At 36.1% G+C, this 8,729-nt stretch overlaps 1 pseudogene; it reads right to left on the reverse strand.

Moving 5' to 3' along the window:
• Positions 1–6,172: 6,172 nt before the first annotated feature.
• On the reverse strand, positions 6,173–6,799 carry LOC149260629 (DNA repair protein RAD51 homolog pseudogene; annotated as a pseudogene).
• Positions 6,800–8,729: the final 1,930 nt, after the last annotated feature.

The raw sequence follows: 8,729 nt of genomic DNA on the forward strand, positions 1-8,729 counted from the left end.
TGTAATATCCCTTCCCTTAATAATACATAATAAATAATAAAAATAATAATATAATAATAAATAATAAATCACTTAATAATAAATAATAATAAATCATAAATCATAAATAATAAATGAATTTAAAAATATACAAGAAAATAAATAAAAATAATAAAAATAAAAATAGTAATAACTATACTAAAACTCTAAATCAGAATAAATAGAAATAAAACAAGAAAACTATCAAAAAGAAGGAAATAAAACAAGAAAGCTAAAAATCAAAAGAAAGTTGCATGTAGACACATGGAGTGTGTGCATGTGGTTCCCCTTCCAATGTTGTTCTATTTAATAGATGGTGAGGAAGATGAGAGGCATTCTGGCATTCCATCTTTCCGAGATTCTGTCTTTCATTCTCTTGGGAGAATGGTATACTAAGACTTAGGAGTCACTGGCAGTAGAACGTTGATTGAGGGCTCGGGGGTGGCCAGTTATAGAAAGACGTTGCACAATTGAGCCTACGGTTGGGTGGAGAGTCGTCCCCAAAACCTTGTTGCAGATAGCAGACTTCAACCGAAATCACAGATAAGTGCTCTAATCATAGTTTTGAATTTGAAGTTAATTAGTTGAATTGCATGTTGAATATAAATTACTTGATTAATTACATGTTTATTTTGGGTTGTTACAGCTCCACCCCCCCCCCCCCCTCTAGCCCCCCGGTTAACTAAATGGGCTAGTCGTGGAAATAATATATCACAACCCAACATTCTCCCACTTGTTGTTTTCTTTCCACGGGGGCCACAGGAGAGCTTAGTCATTTATTCAACTCTACAACACCCATTGTTTCTCTACACCAAGAGAACTTCTCAGAGATCACATATTTTGTCAATGCATCTATAGTATTCTTCAAAGTGTTCACCTTTACCAACAACACCCTTTTGTCTTCTGTCATATCCCTCACAAAGTGATACTGAACATCAATGTGCTTTGTCTTTGAATAGTAAGCAGGGTTCTTTGCCAAGAAAATTGCGCTTTGGCTATCACGGTCTATTCTTACAGCTCCCTGCACTAACCCCATATTTGAACACAATCTCTGCAACCAAACTGCTTCCTTGCTTATATGAGTGGATGTCATGTATTATGCCTATGTAGTTGATAATGCCACTACAGATTGTTTCTTACTCATCCAACTGACTACACCTCCAAATAGGTTAAACACATACCCACTTGTAAATTTTCTCTGATCCAGATCTCCAGCCTAGTTTACTTCAACAAAGCCACGAATATCCAAAACTCTGTCCAATCCTGGTATTCCTCGGTAACACAAACCATAATCACTAGTGCCACACAAATACTTGAAAACCCACTTCACTGTTTTCCAATGCTCCTTCCCTGATTTTGACATAAACCTGCTCAATACTCCCACTACATGTGCAATGTTTGGTTTATTACAGACCATCGCATACATCGGGCTACCGACTGCACTTGCATATGGAACACGTGACATGTCCTCTTCCTCTTCTTGTGTCTTGGGACACTATTCAGTAGATAAATTTACACCTACAAGAATAGGAACCTTCACTGGTTTACTATCCTGCATATTAAACCTTTGCAGTATTGTCTCGACATTCTTCCTTTGGTTTAACCAGAGCTTCCTCTTTGCCCGATCTCTCTTAATTTCCATGCCTAAAATATAGTTTGCAACACCACGATATTTCAAGTCTAATTTGGAAGACAATTGGGTCTTCAAATCTTGGATAATTTATTTGTCATTTCCAACCAAAAACATATCATCCACATACAAGACCAGATAAATAACACGGTCACCAACTAATTTAAAATACACATAGTGATTTTCTTTGCTTCTGGTGAAGCTAAGTCCCCATATAAATGTATCAAATTTTTGATACCACATCCTTGGTGACTGTTTTAGCCCATACAGAGACTTTTTTAACTTGCATACCAGTTCTTTCTTACCCTCACCACAAAGCCTTCAGGTTGCTTCATGTAGATCTGCTCTTCCAGATCCCCGTGAAGAAATTTTGTCTTCACATCCATTTGTTCTACCTCAAAATCAAAAGCAGCAACAACATATAAAAGTAATATAATAGAAACTACCTTGGCAACATGAGAAAAAATATCACCAAAATAAATTCTCGACGCCTGGGAATAACCTTTTGCTACCAACCGAGCTTTGTATTTATCCTACTTTCCTTCTACATTCATCTTCTTCTTGAACACCCATTTGTTGCCAATGGGTTTCCTTCCAGTCGGAAACTCCACCAGATCCCATGCCTCATTTTTGTGCAAAGATGTCATTTCATCAACCATGGCCTCTTTCTAGAGTTTGTCATCCTCTGAATCTACTGCTTCCTTCACAGTTATGGGATCATCATCAGTAATAGATAAAGAAAAATTTGAATAGAAAGCAGATGAACTATACTTTTTTGGCTTCCTTCTTTCTTGAACTGATCTTCTCACAACCGGAGTTGGTGGTTTTTCATCTTCTGATTCCTCTTCTTTTGTAGAGTATGATTCTTCCTCCTTTAGCTCAAACTCTATCTTCTCAAGTTCCTTTGATAGGACTTCATGTTTAACAACATCTTTCACCTCTCTGAACACCACATTTCGGCTATACACAACCTTCCTTGTTACTGGGTTCCAAAGCTTATAACCCTTTAAACCATCCTTATACCCAATAAAAATGCACTTTTCAAATTTACTATCCAACTTGGTTCTTTTCTCCTTTGGAACATGAACATATGCATCAGATCCAAATACCCTCAGATGTGAAAGAGAGGGTTTCTTACCAGTCCATACCTCTTGTGGAGTCTTATCCTCCAATGTTGATGAAGGTGATCTGTTGACTAGGCAACATGTTGTCTCTACCACCTTTGACCAGAATTTCTATCCTAACCCAACACCACTTAGTATGCTTCTTCCCCTTTTCATCAATGTTTTGTTCATTCTTTTTGCAACTCCATTTTTTTAGGTGTGTATGGAGTAGTCTTCTTCCGTGCTATACCACACTTCTTACAGAATTCTTCAAATTCCTTGTTGCAAAATTATCCACTGTTATTTGTCCTCAACACCTTTATCTTCTTCTCTGTCTGGTTTTCCACCAGAGCCTTCAATTCTTTAAACTTGTTAAAGACTTCAGATTTCATTTTGAGGAAATATATTCATTTATTCCTTGAGAAGTCATCTACAATTATACATAGTACACAGACTTACTCAGTGATGGAACCTTCATAGGTCCAAACACATCATTGTGCACAAGCTCTAATATATGTTTTTCCCTCTTACCATTAGAAGGGAAACTTACCCGATTCTGCTTCCCATATACACAATTTTCACAGAAATCAAAATCCAGAGAGCTATTAGCCATACCTTCTACCATACATTTACTATGAAGTATCTGAAAGCCCTTCTCTCCAATATGTCCAAGCCTTTGATGCCATAGCATGTGTAGTGCCCTCCTCTAGTTGACTGATAGTTATATGACACTCACATTTATCTAACCCTAAGGCCCACACATTATTCTTTGAGAAACTCAAGTTGAGGATCCGGGCACATGTCTCTATTATTAATAATTGAGATATTAATGGTTGTGATGTTTATGTATGTTCTCCATTGATATTATGATGAAGATATCATTAATGGTTATGTATGTTATCTATTGGTATTATGATGATTGTAGCATTAATGGTTATGCATGTTCTCTATTGATAATATGATAATTGTAGCATAAATGGTTAATTTTGGTCTCTATTGAATTTATGATGATGATGGTAGTAAAGGATATGTATGCTTTCTATTAAAATCATAGTGATGATAGCTTTGATGGATATGTATGTTTCTATTGATGTTACGATGTTGATAGTTTCATAGATATATATGTTTCCATTGATGTTTTGATGATGATAGCTATGATGGAGGTGTCCCCTACATTACCTACTTGCATTAGTTTTGGTTCACAATGAACAATGATGCGAACGACTAGGTGATGTTAATGATGCTATTATGATAATGACTAACACTGAGAAACCTTGTTACTGATGATTATTGAGTATAGCAAGAAACCACCAGAGGCACTCACATATAATGAGTTGACGGCAATTGGTTTGATGAAAAATTATATTATTTTATCTTTGAAATTCTAAGTCAATTTTGAAACCTGCTACATATGTTTATCTATATTCTGATGAGATGTTAGTGGTTGCACACACAAATTAGTTGCTTGGCCGAATGACTCACATATGGGTGATGGGGTTGTACAAATTGGATGGAACTGCATGCGAGGGGTGGGATAGTGTCCCTGATCTCATCCACTGGCACTCCCACTGTGACTTGGGTTGGAAAGGTTGAAACACCATCACCTTGAAGATCACGATGTCATGAGGGCAGGTCCCAAAGTTGGGTCGCTCATAAGGATTTTACCGGGGGGCACACATCAAGGTGGATTCCCTTATCCCCAACACCATTAGTCTCACTATAGCAGGCAACATAAGAAATGATAGTGGTCTTTGTCATTGCACCTATACTTTCCCCTCGTAGCCACTGAATGCTTGAAGGGCAAGTGGTGTGGCATACTTGGAACTTCAAGGGAATTTCTTGAAGGGAACAACCAACTTGGCACCCTTGGCATCACAAATAACTATTAGGCATGACACCCTTGGAACTTCAAGGGAAGTTCTTGAAGGGCAGGACCGAACTTGGCACCCTTGGAATCAATAAAAATTAATAAATTAATAAATATAATCAAGATATGAAAACCATGTAAATTCATATCAAATGGTAAATAATGAGTAGAACCGAGGCAATTAAATCAAAAATAAAACTTGGGTTAAGGGAATCATAGGAAGAAATAAATATCTTACCTTAAAAACTCTAACCTTCCCATCTTAAATAATTTTAGGTAGATAATGTAATTTAATTAGGTAAAAAGGGGAAAGAGGGACATAAATGTAAGGATAATTATTAATCTTAAAATAGTTAAACCTAGTTAGGAGAAGAGGATAGTGATTTAAAATAGGATTAATAAATTAAATTTTAGAGAAATTTAGAGAACCTCCATGTGGCAACAACCAACAAAAGAATATCCATCTAAGAGATAACTTGATTTAAATTAGGGAATAGATAGGGGATCAAATCTTGACTTATCAATTGATTTTAGTAATGAACACAAATTAAGGAGTAAAAAGGGGTATCAAGAGACAACTAGGAGAAGAAATAGGAATCTTGTTGCGGTGAGGAAAATATTAGTTTTAAATTAAAATTTAAGTAAATAATTTTGGAGATCCTTAATGAGAGTGACACATGGGTGGGTGAATAATAAAACTATTGAATTATCAAAAATAATTAATTATGCATGAAATGCCAAGTGTCACCCATGAGGACTCCTATAAAAGAAAGGGAAAGCCATGGGAGAAAGGACTTTTTACCCTATTGTTGGACGGATGAGACTATGTCAAAGTAGTGACTATGAACTATATTGAATTTGGTTAGGTAGAGGACTTTAGAGAGGGGACTCTTGAGTCAAAGAGTTCTCTCCTCTACCAGCTATTATATTCCTCCATTGTACAACCCCATTGTATCTTTGGGGGTCCGCGGGGAAGAGGAGTATCCGAGTAGGCTGAGAGGTCAACTGGTGGGTCACTGCATTCAGATCAAGCACATCGCCATTCACACTCGGAGGTGACCGACAACAAAGGAATACAAGTAGCGGCAAATCAAATTTTAATCTCGTCTTCTGGTGAACGGTACCTATGTGTTACAATAATCTTTTGTATGATCTCTTTATGGCTTTAATTAAATATATGTAAATTAGATGATATGTTTAATGAAATGAAATTCAGGGATGTGTTAGACAGTGCTTAACAAATTTGAATTCCCAATGTTATTCTCTTCTGGTTGTATTTTTATATTGATTAAAATAATAATAATAATAATAAATATATAGGGTTGGTCCCTACACTTGGTATCAAAGCTGTTGGTTCAACTCTTAGACCTTACACGCTTATCCAAATTGTTACGAGAGTTTTCCCTCGCTGATTTGCATTTTAGGCTTCCACTGTCATTATCGCTATTTCTACTTACCATTCCAGTATCACTGGTAACACCGGCCTCCTTATTGACCATGTGTATCATTCCTGCGGTATTTGCAATATGTTCAGGACCCATGATAGTGTTATTTTCAGGTTCTTTTAGGGTTCGGAAGACTTTTAAGGAACTTAGCAAGATGCAATTGCCTTACTGATAATTCGCCCCTGCCCATAAAGTTCGTTCTATAAAGGGATGTAGCACTATCCACGACCATCAGAGCAAACCTTGTCTCTGCCATCATAGGAGCTGCTTCCAGCAACAACCTAGATTGATGATCCGTATTATATACTCTGGCATAGGCAACGTTATCCAACACATCTGCTCCATTGAGCCCAAACCTTTCTACGATCTGTAAAAGTCATTGCGGTATGAAGGTTCCCTCGGCATCAATGAAAAGTACTTTGCCTTCACCGCCTCCCTGATCTAACAAAAATTGACAAGTAAGGCAGAGACGTGTGGCATAATTGGGTTTTTCATGTTTGAAATTCCCCATTGATCTCTGTGATTGATCCTCTCTCCACCCCTCCTTCTAATAGCTTGTTAAGCTCCTTCTTGGGGAAATATGCAACAGATTCTACCATACAATACTGGCATCTTTGAGCTTTTTAATATTAACAGCAGATATCCCACAAGCCTGGAGTTTCTCAATGGGATAGGGTCCATGATGTTGCGCCTCTAATTTTTCATCTTCCTCGGAGATCTGTGGCTGTTGCTCCATGGGAATATCACTGAGAAAGCGAGTTTAGAAGGAAACCCAATACGAAAGAAGTGTGTTTGGTGCTACCCAGTTGACCCTTCGATCAGTTTCAGGTTGTTCCTCACCAGAAGAGTGCGTTTTTTTTTTTTTTACATTGTCTGGTGCTCTTCCTCATTTTCTTCACATCTGCCAAATTTAATCACTGTATCACCTTTTGATACCTAAAAGTATAATCATGCCCCTAGATTCAACTATTAAGAATCTAGTCCTTTTCACTTGTCAATTTGAACCATAGTATTAGCATTCTAATCAATATTTCCTATAAAAAAAAATTACAAAGTTATTTGGGTGAATTTCTGTAGTAGAATGGTAAGAAACTATTATAATTGATCCAGTAAAAAAAAAAAAACGAATTTATTCAATTTCCAAAACGTTGAATCCTCGACTCTATTGAATCCTCAATTGTCTGCATCCTAAATTCGTACACGGTACCAGATTTGTGTAAGCCTCAAGATTGGCACTAATGCCATTACCCTCCATATTGATCAGATAAGTGTGGCCTCGTTTAGTTTCCCTAGCCTGCAAGACAGCCTAAGCAATGGAATAAGATGCATGCCAACCAAATTGCTACGATGAATATGTGTGCTTCTCCCTGGCTGACAATTGGAACCGAAGAGTAAATTCAGATCTTGGATAGGTTGTAATCCGCAGACAAATGCGGAAAAATTGCAAGGGAAATTAATAACACAGATATGAATCGAAGCGTAATTTCATATCAGGGACAGACAACAAACCGTGGACAAATGTGAAAGAATGAATAGTAATATTCTTTTGGATGACTAGGCTTGGGCATACGTCGGGATTAGTTTGTTTTTATGGGATGTGTCTAATCAATTTAACGTCTTAAATTGCTCTACATAAATTATCAATCCGGGTATCGTAAACTGATGAAGTGTAGTGCATTATATGTGCTTAGTTAACTTTTTTCTTACTTCATTGTTTTATAGTTTATGTTGTTTTTGGGGGTTTTGTTTTTTATGCTTAAGGAAATTAATCTAAGAAAGAAAAGTTATGCTTCTAGATGAAATCTCTAAATGTTAATGGACGACTAAATCTAATGACTTTTGATGTTAAAATCTAATTTCTAAAGAAGGGAGAAAAAGGAAATGAACATTAAATAAAAACAAATCAAAACTTTGAATAGTTAAATTAATCTAGGCCGGCAAAATGTCTATGAAATGAAAGCAAAAATGATAATTCTAGTTTAAAGCAATAAAAAAACAACTATGATCTACTGCAGGCTCAAATACCATTGGGAACATTCAATATAAGAAGATGTCGAAATCATCTTTTTGAAATGACTTGAGCAATTGAGTATACAATAGATGTGATCTTAAGAAAGCATGGGAAATGAATCTGTCACTATTGTGTGAATAAACACCCAAATTTAGTCCAATTGGAAAATGGAGCCACCTTCTTGAAATGATTTAGCGAGCATAGGAAACACAGTCAGTTATGCTAATTTGAAATGGAAAGCAAATACAAAACATGTAAAAGAAAACTAATCTATTGTGTGCTCTAATGCTCCAAGCACCAATTGGAAAATAGGAGGACTACTTTCTTAGACTTTTTTCTTAAGCATAGATTACATAGTCAGATAAATCTACAAATGGAAAGCAAATACAAAACATGTAAAGAAAAACTAATATACTTGTGCTCTAATGCTCCAAGCACCATTTGGAAAATAGGACGACTAATTTCTTGGACTATTTTGTTAAGCGTAGATTACACAGCTAGATAAATCTAAAATCAATCGGTTGAGCACATTTGCATGAATTAAACTTGCATGAATGGAAAATCTAAACTATTAAACTTGAAGACAATCATAAAGATAAAATGACATACTTGAATGAAATCAAAGCAAAATTACAAAATAAAATCTATTCTGCCT

This window comes from Pinus tabuliformis, chromosome 6 (genome assembly GCF_031772625.1).
Source record: "Pinus tabuliformis cultivar Carrire ecotype Pingquan chromosome 6, CPIR1, whole genome shotgun sequence".
NCBI classification, from domain to species: domain Eukaryota; kingdom Viridiplantae; phylum Streptophyta; class Pinopsida; order Pinales; family Pinaceae; genus Pinus; species Pinus tabuliformis.